The sequence below is a fragment of the Camelus bactrianus genome, chromosome 32, assembly GCF_048773025.1.
Source record: "Camelus bactrianus isolate YW-2024 breed Bactrian camel chromosome 32, ASM4877302v1, whole genome shotgun sequence".
Classification (NCBI taxonomy): domain Eukaryota; kingdom Metazoa; phylum Chordata; class Mammalia; order Artiodactyla; family Camelidae; genus Camelus; species Camelus bactrianus.
The window spans coordinates 23,930,800-23,938,853 of record NC_133570.1 but is presented as its reverse complement, the minus strand read 5'-3'; positions in this window follow the sequence as shown (position 1 = coordinate 23,938,853).

The following is an 8,054-nucleotide window of genomic DNA, read 5'->3' as shown; positions in this document are numbered from 1 at the left end:
AGCAATGGGTGTGTGGTTGGGGGGGAGCAGGTGGGCAGTGGTGCCACCCACTCCTGCGTCCATGCCGGTCTGAGGTTAAGACCAGAGGGGGACAGACGCCCAAGGTTGGGATTATCTGATTACATGCAGGCTCTCTGAAGGGAGAAGCTGGGACCATGAGTCAGCCAGTCCACACGGCTGTGAAGCCACTTGAAAATGAGGGCTTTGTTCTGTGGGGAGGAGGAACCACGCACAGGAGCCGCAGACGGATCCCTGAACCTGCAACCAGTGCCTTCGCCAGGGGTGCTACCAGGAAACAAAACCACGCGGGAGGGAGGACATCCAGCCGGACAAAGCACAGCTGAGGGGACGCTGGCCAGCCACCTCCTTCCCTGCCTGGGCCGGAGCTGGCCCTGGAGCCAGCGCCCGCAGACATGAGGCCTCCTGTTGTTAAACAAGGGCCGAGGGCGGCCTTGCTGCAGTGAGTAGACCCACGTTCTACGGGCGGCCTCGGGTGGGGACCTGCCGCTGCTCTGCTCGGGGACAGGGGCAGGCAGCAAGGTCTAGCCCAGCCTGATGATTGCCGCGTGGATGGCTCCACGGTGGGCCCAGCGAGCTCTGTGTTCCCACTGCCCCAGTGACCGGCGGGCACATCCCCGGGGATGAGGGCAGTTCCCAGCCACGGGACCTGGAAGAGCCTTGAATCGGTCTTAGAAACCCTGGACAACAAAATAATTAAACTTGTGTGCTGCCCGAGTTCTCCCGTGTGTGCACGTGTGCGCGTGTGTGCGTGTGTGTCTGATCCTGTGCACAGGTGAGTGCTCCTCACTGCAGGAGACCCGTGAGGAGGACGGTCTCCCCCACCTTGTCAGCGGGTCCCAGGCAGACCCTGGGGCTCCTTCATCCCGTCTCACCCTGTCTTCACCTTGGACATCAGATATGCTTATAAAATACAAAATCCAAGTAAACTATACTAAAAAGTGTGTGACAAATAAGTGAATGAGAAAGTTTCAAGGAAGAGAAAGGAAAACCTACAATATGAGCCCTTCTAACCCCCATGCCTTGTGTCTGCAGCCTTCACACCAAAAGCAAGATGGCAGGGCGGTTGCTTCACAATGTCTGAAATTCCTCCTTTAGGATGAAAACAGCCCTCGGATTTCTGTTACACGGGAGCTTCTGTTCTAGGAAGCCCCCCCTCTGTGCTCAGGGTGAGGGTGGGAGGGATGCAGGGCTCACTGTCCTCCCTCCGTGGTTACTGGCACTGCCCCCCTCGGTGCCAAGGCTGGGGCTGACACCGAGTGACCATGTCCGAGGCTCTCCGAGCACTGCTGGGGGAGAGGCACGTCCCTTCAGGGACAGAGAGGACACACGTGCCTGGAGGGGACTTGTCTGCACTTCTGGAGAAAACTCATCTGAAGCAGGTTGCCTGTGGGTGCGGATCCCAGATGCTGGTGGGGCACGTCCTCTGGCCCCAGGTCATTGCATGTCACTCCACAGAGCTTCCTGCTGGTCCCCCTTGTTCAGAAGGAGTGACCTGTGGGAGAACATACCTCATAGGAGATGAACCATTCACTCATTGTGCACCTGGTAAACAAATTACTTTTAAGCACATCAACCAGATGGAGAATTTAAAGCATGAATTTCAAAAAGAAATCCTCCTAAGGTGGGCAAGCGTTGTTATCAATGGTTTATTTTACATACGACGTGTCATTGAAAGCACGTTCCATGTACAGAAGTGCCCGCATTGTGGGTTTTGTCAGAAATCAGTATGAGAAGCAATAATTCCATCACTTTGTCTTAGAAGAAGTTACCCCACTAGGTACATGCCCGCCCGCCACCCCATCCTGCGGATCAGGAGCGGACGGGTTTGGATGTGTGGGGCGGGGAGCCCCAGGGTGATATACGGAGCGTGGAGGGGGGTCAGGCCCTCAGGCTCCTGCCCCCGTGAGGACTCCCAGGGGTGATGTGCTGGCTCTCAGCATCTCCGCCCCCACCAGACCACCTCCATCCGGCATCTGCACACCTGGGCTTCTCCGGGGAGGCTGAGGGTCCTTCCTAGTTTAGGGGCTTTTCCAGGATCCCTTCTCCCCTCCTTAAGTGGGCACTGTGAGCAGGACCCGGTAGCTTCCCAGTGGCCTTCAGAGGAGTTTGACCCATTTCTTACAGAGGAAGTGAGTGCAGGGGCCCGACGAGGGTAGAGGAGGCCTGGGGCCGGGCGGCCTAGGCTGTGGGCAAGTGGGGTCGGGCCCGTGGGAGAGATGGAGTGTTTATCTCAGTGTTACCCCAGGTGGTCCCTGCGGTGAGAGAGGCGTCTCTGTGGGACCATCAAAATAGTTCTTTAGAGGGGTCCTGTGCAGGAGTCTGCGATGTCAGGTCACCAGTGGCCATAGAGCGTGTCTAAGGAAGATGCAGAAGCAGCTAGATGCCGAGAGCGCCTGGGGACGACATGGCCACAGGGCGAGGTGGCCAGCCACTCAGACCGGAGTTCTCAAGAGTGCGTGCGTGGGTGAAAACAATCGTTAGGTCTCTCAAGCCCTGCTGGGGAGAGCGTTTGTCATCTGATGAGGAGGTGGGAAATGTACTGTTGATGTGTGTGTGCATGTGTGTGCCTACGTGCACACTGCATCTGTGTGTAGTGTCGTGCGTGCTTGTGTGCACACGGTGCATCTGTGTGTGTGCGCGTGTGTGTGTCTCTGCGTCTGCACGGCTCCACACACTTAAACACATTGATGAGCAGCAGGCTAACAACTTAGAACCACTTTTATCTTTTCTGCAGGATCTGAGGTGATTGATTTTGTTGGAAAAATTTCCCTGCTTTACAGATTTGCTCAAAATACCAGGAGTCCATTAAAAGACATCATTTCTTTGAAATTCAAAATAACGCGGAGTGGCAGGACCCTCTTCCGCAGAGAGGGAAGAGGCAGCCGTGCCTCAGCCTGGAACCGGCGAGAGGCCGACTCTCTCTTCTCCTCAGCTCGGGTAGAGTGGCCCACCGGGGACCAACGGTCCAGTCCCTGCGTGTGATCTCTGCCGAGGGGCTTTTGTCCCCGGCCTTTCAGCAGTCACTGCGGACGAGGGCCTCCGCATACACATCTGTTTCCGCGCCAGACTGTTAACACAGACGAGCTGCGGCATGAGGCCCGGCGGGGCTCCTTATACCCTCGAGTGGGGATTCTGTCCGGGCACTGCTGATGTATCGGACCAGCGGGCTCCCTGTGGGGGCATCCCGTGCGTTGTGGGGTGTCAGCAGCGCCCCCAGGCTGTCCCCACGGAATTCAGTAGCACAAACTCATGCCCCACATTGTGACCATAGGAAGTGCCTATGGGCCCGGCCACATCCCCTGGCTTCGCTACCCTAACCTCGGGGCTGGAGCAGCAGCACTGATCAGGGCACAAAGCCAAGAGGGTGTTCCCCAGGAGAACAGATGAGGTTTTGAAACAAAGCAGAGAGGCCGAGGCTGGAGCTGCAGGGATGCACGCGGCCTGGCCCGGGCCAATGCGGCGGCCTGGGCTCTGGGGGCTGAAAGCTTGGCTGGGGCCGGGAGCCAATGGCCCCTTTCCCTGTGCTCAGGCGATACTGAGCCCCCTCCCTGTCCGGCCCCGACGGCGTCCCCCTGGGCAGGCTGCTGATGACTAGCATTGGCACTTGGTCCTCTTTGAACACACCCAGCAGCGCGTGAACCCGACCGTGGACAGGCATCCAGGCAGTTCCGGGCACTGACAGGCCTGAGCCGCCTGGACCTGGACCCCAAGGTGCGGAGCTTCCTGGCGGTGGGGACGGTGGTAGACGAGGGTGCGGTGGGCCGGGGAGGGATGACCCCATGGAGTGGGCCCTGCCTACCCAAGTGCAAGGGGGCCCAGGTAGAAGGAAGACCCCCATAAAGAAGGCCTTTCCTTGTACCTGAGTCCTGTGTGCATCGTCCTGAAGGTGAGTCACTGCGCTTTGCAGCCTGGTGGCCGGGGCCCTGCTGTGCTGGTTCTGGCAGTGGGGAGGGGGCACAGAGGACAGGTGTCTCCACCCAGGCTTGGGAGCCTCTGCCTGTCCCTGAGCCCCTGGGTCTCAGCAGTGCATTCTTGTAGATGCAGATGTTACAGAGTCAAACAAATCATGGATTCAGCACATTCAAGCACATTTTAAAAATACCTAACATTTACCCCTTACTCACATACACCTAAACTGCAGTAAGATACAATGTTCTAATGCCATTCTTGTAAGCCGTTTCAAGTTTATGAACTATATATGAAAACAAGCTAAAAAAGTTTTCCAATGTTCGTTCGGTATGAATGGACTTGGCAGATCCCCATAACAACGGGTAAGTCTTGTCCTGTTTTGATCATCTGTGATCTTACTGCTCTGTGTACTGGCAAAGGCAAGATCGTATTTTATACACACATGGATGTGTATTCCATCCAGAGATGTATATAAGCTAGAAAATCATTTCAGGTTTTCACACAAGATGATTTTTGTGCAGATCAAGGCATCCTGTTCCAGGGATGTGAAGATGGGTGTCCCCTCCCTTCCCCCAAGTCCGGCCACAGCCAGATCTGACAGTTGGTCTGATACATGACCTTACAGATTGGGGGGGGTCCTTGGGACACAAAGGATGGACCACCCTGGGGAGAGCAGAGCAGGAGGGGGGCCGGGCAGGATGGCTGAGCCTGTCCCCTGGTCCTGCAGGGAACTGGGTGGGGGGCTGCATCCTGAGCTGCCCTGAGGCCCGGGGACTGGGTCCTCACCCCCACCCTGCCAGCACTGCACACGGTCCTCCCCAGGGATGCAGCTTCCCCGGCTCTGGAGGAGCCCAGGCAGGTGTGACAAGGAGGAGGGGTCCGTGTGCTGCTCCAGGGCCCCCAAGCCTGGCCGCCCTGCAGCTGTCGCCCCAGTGCCCCTAACTAGAGATGCTGCGCTCTCATGTGGGGGCAGCAGCTGTGTGTGAACTGAGGCAGGATCTGCGTCTCAGAATTTCACTTAAAACTAGCACCACAATACGTAATTACGCAGAACAGAGCTACCTCTGACTCTTACTGCTGGACATGTGAATCATGACCTTTTCAAGCAAATTATCAGAAAATCACTAGAGAATATATTGATGTCATTTTTCTAAGATCAGCTTTGGAAGGATGTTAGCACCTGGAAAATCAGTGACATTTCAAGGAAAAACTTTGATGGATGTTTAGAAAATATTAATTTTAATGGAGAGGACATTGTTGATTTGGCCAAGAGGCAGCAACCACAGATCCTGGTCAGGGTGAGAGTCACGTGGGGACAGGTAGGGGGGGCCTGAGCTCTGCTGGGGATGGGCCCCATCAGGTCACCCCAGAGGCAAACACAGAACAAAGCAGATGTAACTCACAGTTGTTTTCCTGAGAGATGAAGAAACATGTTTTTGATTAAAATATAAACGTTAGACAGGATCTGGAGTGGCATTGCCAGCGGGCAGGCGCTTTACCACCGTTAGAGATCCCTCTCTGTCTGTGTGGCTCTGTCCCCATGATGCCACCCACTGGCCGGGTCACTTTCTTGCGGTCAGTCACCTTGCAAATGCCCTCCCGCCCACTGTTGGTGCAGGCGGGCCAATCACCTGTCTCCACTTTGCATTTCTCACTTGACAGTAAATATGTCCTGGAGACCACAGCACATGGGTAAGTGGTGACGTTCCTCAGCCTTTTCATAGCTGCATAGGCTCCCATGGACACCACCCTCCTTCCTGTGTTTGCAAGGTGCGCCTCAAAGTCCGATGCTTTCCTTCCTTGAGTGTGTTTCCCCCCTCAACTCTCCTAGTGCAGGAGGCCCAGGAGCAGGTCCTGTGCATGCTGGCCCAGAGCGCCTGTCACATGTATTCTGCACACAGGATTTGGGCACAGGTGACCAGGAGCAGGGGGGTCAGCCTCCCTCTGGAGGGTTCTGGTGGAGCTGGGGCTGGCTGGCTGGCTGCTGCGTTGGGTGTCTGTTAGGTGGCAACGGGACCCTCACCTGTTGGGGACAGAAAGCCTTCTCTCCCTCCTCTTGGTCTTAGCTTTGCTGTCACCTTGGGGGAGCTCAAGGGAAACTCTCAGCAGTCAGTATGCTGTGACCCTCTGATGCCCACTTCTCTGTTTAATAACCTGCTTTATTACAGTTTCAGGGTGGGTGGAGAGCAGGAGGCGTGGGAACTCCTGCTCGTCCTCTGCCCTGAGGTGAAGGCACTGCCGTCGGGGTAGCCCTCGTTTGCGGGCCCTGGATTCGGGAAGGGCACCCTGTGCTTGACCACCTTTGGGTGCCCGGTGGGGCTCTGGGAGTTCTGTCGCCCCTGTGAAGCTGGAAGTAAACTTTCTCTCCGCAGTGCGTTCTCCTGGAGAGTGGCTGGGCCGTGCGTGGTGCAGGGTGTCGTCAGCTCTGAAGGAGCTGGTGATCCAGCAGCACGCTCAGGGCCACTGCTTGGAACTTTGGGCTCTGGGGACACTGGTGCCGCCCCTTCCTGCTGCCTCCCGCCCTTTTTGCACAGGAAGTGCCTTCTTTCTGGTGTGCAGGGAGGGCTGTCAGACCGTAAATGCTGGAAAGCAAAGGCCATGTTCAAGGCTGGGTTCGTGTGTGTCCACATTAAAATTAGTCAAAAGTAAACTGAAAATTCAGTTCCTCAGCCACATTCCAAGGATTTGATCATCACCCGTGGCTGGCAGTACCTCGGAGGACAGCAGACAGAACATTTCCACTGGCCCCGAGACTCCATTAATTTTACGTTAAATGACAAAGATGTGCCTTGTTTTCAGCACTGATTTGTCCATTTTTGCTGTGAGATAAACTTCCTAATGCGACCTTCTCTCTCTTTGTTCTAATCTTGAGGAGTATGTGACTTGCCATATACAGTCTCCTTCCAGAATATCTTGCCAAGAGTCCACATGAAAGGTGACCAGGGTGGGGATGCACATCTGTGTGGCCAGAGGACTCATGGCCAATTTTGTTTGCGTTTAGGGCCTGCTCATTGGGGGTAATTAGTAATTTAATATAGTTAAGTGAGTATGAATCATTTAAGTACTCAGGGCTGAAATGGTGTCTTGGATGTGCGTCAGAAAAGCTTGGGGAGGGGGAGAGGGTACAGCTCAGTGTTAGAGCGCATGCCTAGCCTGCACAAGGTCCTGGCTTCAGTCCCCAGTATCTCCATTAAAATAAATAAACCTAATTACCCCCCAACCCAGAATTGCTTAGGGGCAGGGATGTTGAGCATCTGTCCAACAAGAGTGGCAGGAGCTCGTGATCCCTGCAGCAGATGGGCACAGAGGGTTCACTGTCCTAAGCTCTGCTTTTGATTACTTTGGATTTTTCAATATATTGTTGGATTTGCATTTCTCTAATAACTAGTGAAATTGAGCATCCTTTCATATGCAGTTTAAAAAACAGTGACGATAACAAATACTGGTGATGAAATAGGAAAGAACAAAGCTGAGTCCATCTTAGATTTGTTCCTTTTCCTTTAACCCTGTGCCCTGTTCTCCAGGCTTGGTCTTGCCAGCTGTGCTCCTTTTGTGAGACAATGTTGCCTGTAGCCTGAAATAGACAGGAGAGCCTGTTCTCAAGGCTCTGACCTTTAAGGATGGTAACACTTCTGCACTCCTATAAAAGTAACAAGCTGCAGAAGAGAAAATAACATTAGTTTTGTTGGAGGTTTTGCAGGAGCACCATGGCCTGACCCATGTGGACAGCTGCAGAAACAAACAATTCCTACAGCAAGAAGTTTGCAACAGCCAACCACACCCCCGCCCTTTTTTGTTGTTGTTGTTGTATACAAGGAGCTTGTACTTTGACTGGGGGAGGATGGTTCTCCAAGAAATTAGTCTGCCACCCTCTAGGTCTGCCAGATTTCCAAATAAAGTCACTACTCTTTGCCCCAACACCTTGTCTTTCGATTTATTGGCCTGTCATGCAGCGAGCAGAGTTTGGGACTCGGTAACAGTTTCAGATGTACAGCAAAGTGATTCAGTTACACATACAAATACATATATACTTCTCTTCAGATTTTTTCCCATTATATGTCATTACAAGAAGCTGAATATAGGTCCCTGTGCTCTACAGTAGGACCTTGTTGTTTGTATTTTAT